The sequence below is a fragment of the Macaca fascicularis genome, chromosome 3 (assembly GCF_037993035.2).
Source record: "Macaca fascicularis isolate 582-1 chromosome 3, T2T-MFA8v1.1".
Classification (NCBI taxonomy): Eukaryota; Metazoa; Chordata; class Mammalia; order Primates; family Cercopithecidae; genus Macaca; species Macaca fascicularis.
The window spans coordinates 54,758,435-54,765,889 of NC_088377.1; positions in this window are offsets into that span (position 1 = coordinate 54,758,435).

Here is a 7,455-nt window from a genome sequence, read left to right on the forward strand (position 1 = left end):
CAGAGGTCACAAGATTTGTGACTTCCTCAATGGCTTATATAGATAACATCACTATTGTAGAACCTAAGCAGGGCCTTTTGAGATGTTTTCCAGACTTTTGCATTATGACAACTAACTCCATTTGGATCCATGACTCATGACTCAACCCATCCTGCGGTCCCCACCCAAAGGCTGACTCAGCACATGAGGACTGTTTTCCACAGTCCTATGATTTTATCTCCAACCAATAAGCAGCACCCATTGCTTAGCCCCTCTCTGCCAAATTATCCATGAAAACTTTAGCTTCCAAGCTTTCAGGGAGACTTCTCTGAGTAATAAACTTCTATCTCCTGCTCAGCTGGCTCTGTGTTTATTAAACTCTTTCTCTATTGCAATACTGTTGTCTCGGTAAATTGACTCTATCTGTGCAGTGGGGTAGAAGAATCCATCAGGCAATTACACGATTACTCCGTAATACTTAATTAACAGCAACACTCATAAAGCACTATTTCTAAATATTTATTCAACACAGTCCTCAGAGGCCCAGTGGCATAACCACGACACTCAAGTTCTTCAAACTGATACCTTAAACTTTCTGGGCTTTGTTCACTTCCCAGATATGATGGAAATCAAGTTTCATTGCTTCCCTTTAGGAAGTCAAAATTATTTCTGATTCAAGCCCTAACCGCATCCAGTTCTCTCTCCTTCCGTAGTTTTTGCTCAAACCAAATGGGGCTTGTTGCATTTTTATCCTCGTCCACAGCATGTATTTCTACACTGCCACCCCTTTGTCCAAGCCATTTCTTTTGCCAGAGATGTCCTTCTCACCGATGGATCTCTGCCTTCCCACAGTTCACTCATGCTTCAAAATGCCTCTGAAAATAAAGATATCAAAAAGATACCTGCACTTGTATGTTTATCACAACATTATTCACAATGGCAAAGATGTGGAATCCACCTAAGTGCCCATCAAGGGAAGATTGGATTTAAAAAATGTGCTATATATATACCATGCAATACTACTCAGCCATTAAAAAGAATGAAATAAAGTCATGTATTTTGTAGCAACATGGATGGAACTGGAGGTCATAATCCTAGGTGAAATGACTCAGGAACAGAAAGCCAAATACCACAAGGTCTCACTTGTAAGTGGGAGTTAAACAATGGGTACACATGGACATACAGAAGGAATAACAGACAGTGGAAATTACGAGAGGTGGGAGGCTGGGAGGGACTGAGGGCTGAAAAGTACCTACTGGGTACAATGTTCACTATTCGGGAAATGGGTACATGGAAAGCCCAGACTTCACCACTCCACAATATATTCCCTAAGAAACCTGCACTAGCACTCCCTAAATACATAGAACTACAAAAACAATTAACCTAAAACAAACAGAAAATCACGAAATGCTTCCAAATGACAGATGTTTTATGCTGTGCTATGGAACGTGGGGAACACATTCAAAATTCGGATAGTTTTTATGTCTGCCTCAGCAGGTTCTTTCTGCTGGGCTCCCTCTTGTCTCTGACAACCTAGGATGCATGGAGACATCACACACAAACACACACATACACGTATAAATACATATATATGTATAAATACATATATACCTATTTACAACTACATATATACATATTTATAGCTACACCTATACATACATATGTATTTATCACATCTGTCTGTGTCTGTCTGCTTATCTGTCTACCTCTGTATCCATCTATATCTATTTATCTACCTCTGTATCCATCTATTTCTATCTCTCTCTCTCTCTCTCTCTATCCATCTGTTTCTCTCCATCTATACGTATCTATCTATGATCTATCTATGTATCCATCTATTGATCTCTATCTATGTATCTATCCCTATTCATATATCCATCCATTTCTTTCTCTCCATCAATACGTATCTATCCATCTCTTCTTCTACACCTGTCTATGTATCTATCTATGTATCTATCTATCTGTCATTTATCTATCTATCTATCTATCTATCTATCTATCTATCTATCTATCTATCTATCTCTCTATCATCTATCTATCTATTCCTATTCATCTGTTTCTCTCTCTCCATCTATACATACCTATCTGTTGTCTATCTATCTATCTACCTATCTATCTATCTATTCCTATCCTATTTCTCTCTCCACCTATACACATATATCTATCTATCATATATCTATTATCTATCTATCTACTATCTATCTATCATCTATCTATCTATCTATCTATCTATCTATCTATCTATCTATCTATCTATGTATCTATCTAATTTATTCTTTGCAGCATGGCTTTGTGTCATTTATCTTTTATTGCTTCCAGCAACACTCTGGGGTATAAACTAGTGTCATCCTCATTTTCAGAAGCAGAAACTGAGATGCAGAGTGATGAAGCAACTTGTCCATTTTTCCTTTGAGTTTATCCCATTGGAACTTTGGGACCCAATCTCTTATAAATATATTCTCCAGAGCATCTAGCACCATGCTTGCTTGTTAAACGAAAACACACCAGTTTAATAAATAAGAGAACGTCTGAGAATGCTATGGTCTGATTTTCTTCCAGGCCTATTGCCGATTGGGCCCATGCATGTAATGTCAGGGGTGGATATCTTGGCTGCTATGACATATTCCATTTGAGGAATAATTTAGAAGTGTGGCCACAAGATAAAAATGTCAGTCTGGCTCTGGGTTAACCGGTGTTTCTAATTAAGCCACGATATACAGCGCTCACAGCCAAATACAGTGTGGTTCCAGTGATAACTCAGCAAATAGTGTGTTGTCTTCATTATCTCATTCCCTGACATTTCCCTGATGAGTTTATAAATCCCCATGGAATCATGGCCTCGATCTCTTTAATGAGGCCTTTAAAAACTAGGGGAAAATTATAGCAGCAGATAAGGTTGGCTCCACTGTAGACCTACTTCATAAAGATTTCTCCTCCCCCTAGTGAAGTAAATACCATTTGATAGACCAAGGAGTTTAATTCCATGTGAATTGGTCAGGGCATATGATTGAGTTAATTCTTCAAGCAGCAAACTAATATTAAAAGCAGTTTCTGTCTTCAGTGACCTAGTGGGTAACAGAAATGGAAATATTCCTTTGCTCTAGTAAAGAGAAGAGTAGAGGCCAGTGGCTCATGCCTGTAATCTCAGCACTTTCGGAGGCCGAGGCAGGTGGATCATCTGAGGTGAGGTTCAAGACCAGCCAAAATGGTGAAACCCCATCTCTACTAAAAATATAAAAATTAGCTGGGCATGGTGGCTGGCACCTGTAATCCCAAATACTCAGGAGGCTGTTGCAGGAGAATTGCTTGAATCTGGGAGGCGGAGGTTGTAGTGAGCTGAGATGGTGCCACTGTACTCCAGCTTGGGCGACAGAATGAGACTCTGTCTCAAAAAATAAAAAATAAAAAAATAAAAAAAAGAAGGGTAGAGTGGAGAGTCTGGCTTTCATAGTCATGAACCCAAGTAACAACCTTCTAACGTTCAATGTTTACAGAGCCCCTACTGTGTGCTAAACCATGGGGTAAGTGCTGAGGTTACATCAATGGGTAGGGAACTTGGAGAAAGCTATGCAGTGGTATGGAAAGTACTGAGAACCATCAGTCCATCAATGAGTAGGAGGAATACATAACCCTGATGGACCAGACGTGTGTCTGCAGCACACAGCCCCATTTCCAACTCCTTATATGCCCCCGTTGGGATTTCAGGTGTAGAACAGGACCTGGGGCCTTGTTTCCCTCATTTCCTTGCCATCAGGATTCTGGTTTACATTCTGCTCTGAGAGTCACACATGCAAGATTTGGAAGGAGGAAGAGAAGCAGAAGCCATTTCCACTCCTCTGCCAGTGACAGGCAGAATCAAGGGTTTGAGCAGATGTACAGTTCGGCACTGCGACACCTGTTGGTGGTGCTGCGGGCAGCTGTGATCTTCCCTGCGGGTTCCTGGTCTGAGCGACACTGGTGGTTTCTTGTTTCCTTGAAGGGTAGTGCTGTACCTTAGAGATAGGAAGCGTTTCCTGACTTTTGCTGCTCTGCCCTTGATAGCATTGCTTGGATAAGACCGGGGCTCTTAGATAGGCAGGTAGATAGATAGATAGATAGATAGATAGATAGATAGATAGATAGATAGACAGACAGACAGATAGATAGCAATTCTAATGAATATGAGTGGCTTGTCTTCCCCTCCAATCATCTGCCCAATTATACTGAGACACCTTAAAGGCAGAAGTAGCTCTCCCACCCGTGAGGAACCCATCTCTCTTTGCTTAAAGTCTGCAATGATGTTACCTGAGAGAGTCATCTGGCAAAGAACCAGCCTCAAGAAATCTCTCAAGAGCCACTACTGCCACCTCTCATTGTCTCTCGGTGAAACCTCAGCTTTTCCTAAAGAGATGTGTGCAAGGTCTGACCTATTGTTATCAAAATAATAACAATCATTTGTAATTAGTGTTGGCAGAATCTCAAGGAATACGGATGGGAATAAATTTCAAGAGGTGTAGATCTGAAATCTGGGAATATTTTTCTTTGGGGAGAGGCTCCTAGTAATTACATTCTATATAGTTTAAGTTAATTGAAGAGTGTAGCAAATATAGGCACGGCCACATTTCATGAGGGATCTGATATTTCATGATGTAAAGTTTGTTACCCAACCAGAGAGAAACCATAGCTGAGATGCAGGCTGAGTACAAAGGGAACATGGCATGGATAGTGGAAAAAGGGAGTTTTAAACAACGCTTGTGGTCTCATAAACAATTACAAGCAAACAAGCAAAATGGAGCACTGTAAAATATATGTGCCTCTTCTTCTTTGCTTTATGTAAATACTTGCTTACAATAATCAATTACCTTTTAAGATTCTTCTCCTCTTCTCTTACAATTATACATAAGGAATATTGGTGGTGGTTAAACCATGTGTTTATTTTTTAGGTTAAAGAATTGATATGGTTTGGTTCTGTGTTTCCCACCCAAAACTCATCTTGTAACTCCCATAATTCCCACCTGTTGTGGGCGGGACCCGGTGGGAGATAATTGAATCATGGGGTTTTTCCATGCTGTTCTTGTGATAGTGAATAAATCTCATGAGATCTGGTGGTTTTAAAAATGGGAGTCTCTTTGCACAACCTCTCTCTCTCTTTGCCTGCCACCATTTATGTGAGACGTGACTTGCTCCTCCTTGCCTTCCACTATGATTGTGAGGCCTCCCCAGCCACGTGGAACTGTGAGTCCAATTAAACCTCTTTCTTTTGTAAATTACCAAGTCTCGTGTATGTCTTTATCAGCAGCATGAAAATGGACTAATACAAGAATATTTAAGAGAGATTGGAATTGAGTAGAAGAACCAGCATTAGCCAGAGATGGATACAGTATCTGATAGGACTAGAACCTTTTTCTTTTTGGGCAGAGAGTAAGTGTATCTTTGTTTATACAATGTAGAGCTGTATTATGTTGAGAGGAAGCATGATATTGCTGCTTTCTTCATATGTTGAAGTTAAATATGAAGAATATATGCACAGATAAGGAGAAGTCAGAGCGTTGTCTGTGCCAGGTTTTTGTCTCTTGGTATTTGGCATCATTCTCGCTTCTTTCTGTGTCTTCCCCACAGTGCAAGGCTCATTCTTTAAGATTTATTTAATCATTGTGTAGAGAGTTGACCATTTTCCATCACAGAGGGCCAGTGAATGTGAGAAGCTGCAGAATTTGCCTTCACATCAATTCAATATGAATACATAAATAAATAAAAAGATGGATTTTCTGTTGAGTGCTGAGCAATTGGAAAGAAATCTTGTAAATTTTTCTAATCTGTGGTCTTTCCCCCAAATCCAGCACATCTGCCCAAGACCTAAAAAAAAAAGAAAAAGTAAACTTCTTTCACAGGGCTGGAGGAAACGGAGAATGAAGATTTTCTGGCCAAGAATTCAACCTTTCACCATGTTACAAACCAGACTATGGTAATGCCTCTTGCTTTCCCTGTATTTTCCATTTGATTCCTCATTGTGCTGGATTTTTAAAAATAACTTTGCATCATCACAAACCCTTCTAGAGTATTTCCTACATTGCAGGAGAGAAGTCAGGAGATATATTTCTTGGAATCTCCATCTCCATGTGGTTCCAAGTTAAAACTCTCCAAAGACAGGGCAAGCAGAAAAAAAAACAAAAATTAAAACAAGCTAAGAAAAGGCAAAAAAGAAAGAGGAACTTTTAGTAGTAGTAGTACTAGTAGTAGTGTTGATGGCAGGTGCACATAGTCACATGGACAGACAGCCAATATGAAGTTTGTAGTGCCTTTTGAGAAAGCTCCTGGAATTTACCTGGCTTGCAGTTGTGGGCAGCTGACATTGCTGATGTTGGCATTCTTTGAGCTTCCTGAGATTTGCTGTGGGTTCCAGGTGAGCTCTTGTTAACTACTTCATTCTCAAAGCTTCCCAAACAGTCATTCTTGCAGCCCTTCCAATAATTATGTAAGCCCTAAATGCCCTCTGTTAAAGCCTTTTCTACTTAGAATCCCTAGGGTGGCTTCTGTTTGTTGATGGAATCTTGATTGCAAGACTATAATCATGAGGTGGAGTTTTCATCCAGTGCATATTTAAACAAAGAGCAAAATGTGGAGGGGATATTGATGCAGGTCTATAAGAAAATGGCAGCAAAACAATGTTTTGAGAATTACCAAACACATACTTCATGGGAGGAACCCTCTATACTTTTCTCTGAATATGTACATTCAATGAATCACAAGAAGTATTTATTCCAGTTTATGCCCAATGGGAAGTAACAATAAAACTTAAGCTATAGGGTTAAAGCTCTAATTCTTCTTCAGAGTACACTTTTGCTCTTTCTGGTTCAGGAAGATCTCATGTGTCCAGCAGTTTACTCATCCAGACTATGCGTCGGCTTCAGAACCTGCATTACACATCTTAGAAAGGATCTGGTGTTAGTTGAAGCTTAGTTTGCAGTCTCTAAACACCGAGGCTTTTGCTTTGTTTTGTTTTGTGTCAAAGAGAGCTCAGGTGCACAGAATGGATTCATTGTAAGCCTTGGTTCATGGCACACTCATTCTTGGTCCATGCATGGTCTTTTGTCATTTATTTATTTGTCAATTAGTGTATCTTAATAATGCAATCAGCATTCATGAACCCATTACGCTTGGATCCTGTGAAAACTTTCTCTTCTTCAATGTGCTCTGAAAAATACTGGCAGAATTTTGCATCTTAGCAAAAAGAGCTGCATGGTTTTGCAGGTGTCTTTTTAACTTCATCGCTGGATCTGTATCTTGGACAGATTCTACATTTTTTCCTTTTTATGTGAAAACGAGGAATAGACATTTCAAATCCCTTTTGGCAGAAAGAATAACGTCCTCCTAGTAGTCGAAACTATAAATGGATCAGTCTTGGGCAAAAATATAAATGCTTTGACGTTTCTGTTCTTCACAGTGATTTCTACATGACCAGGGTGGCATGGCTTGCATTAAAACTTCAGAAACCCT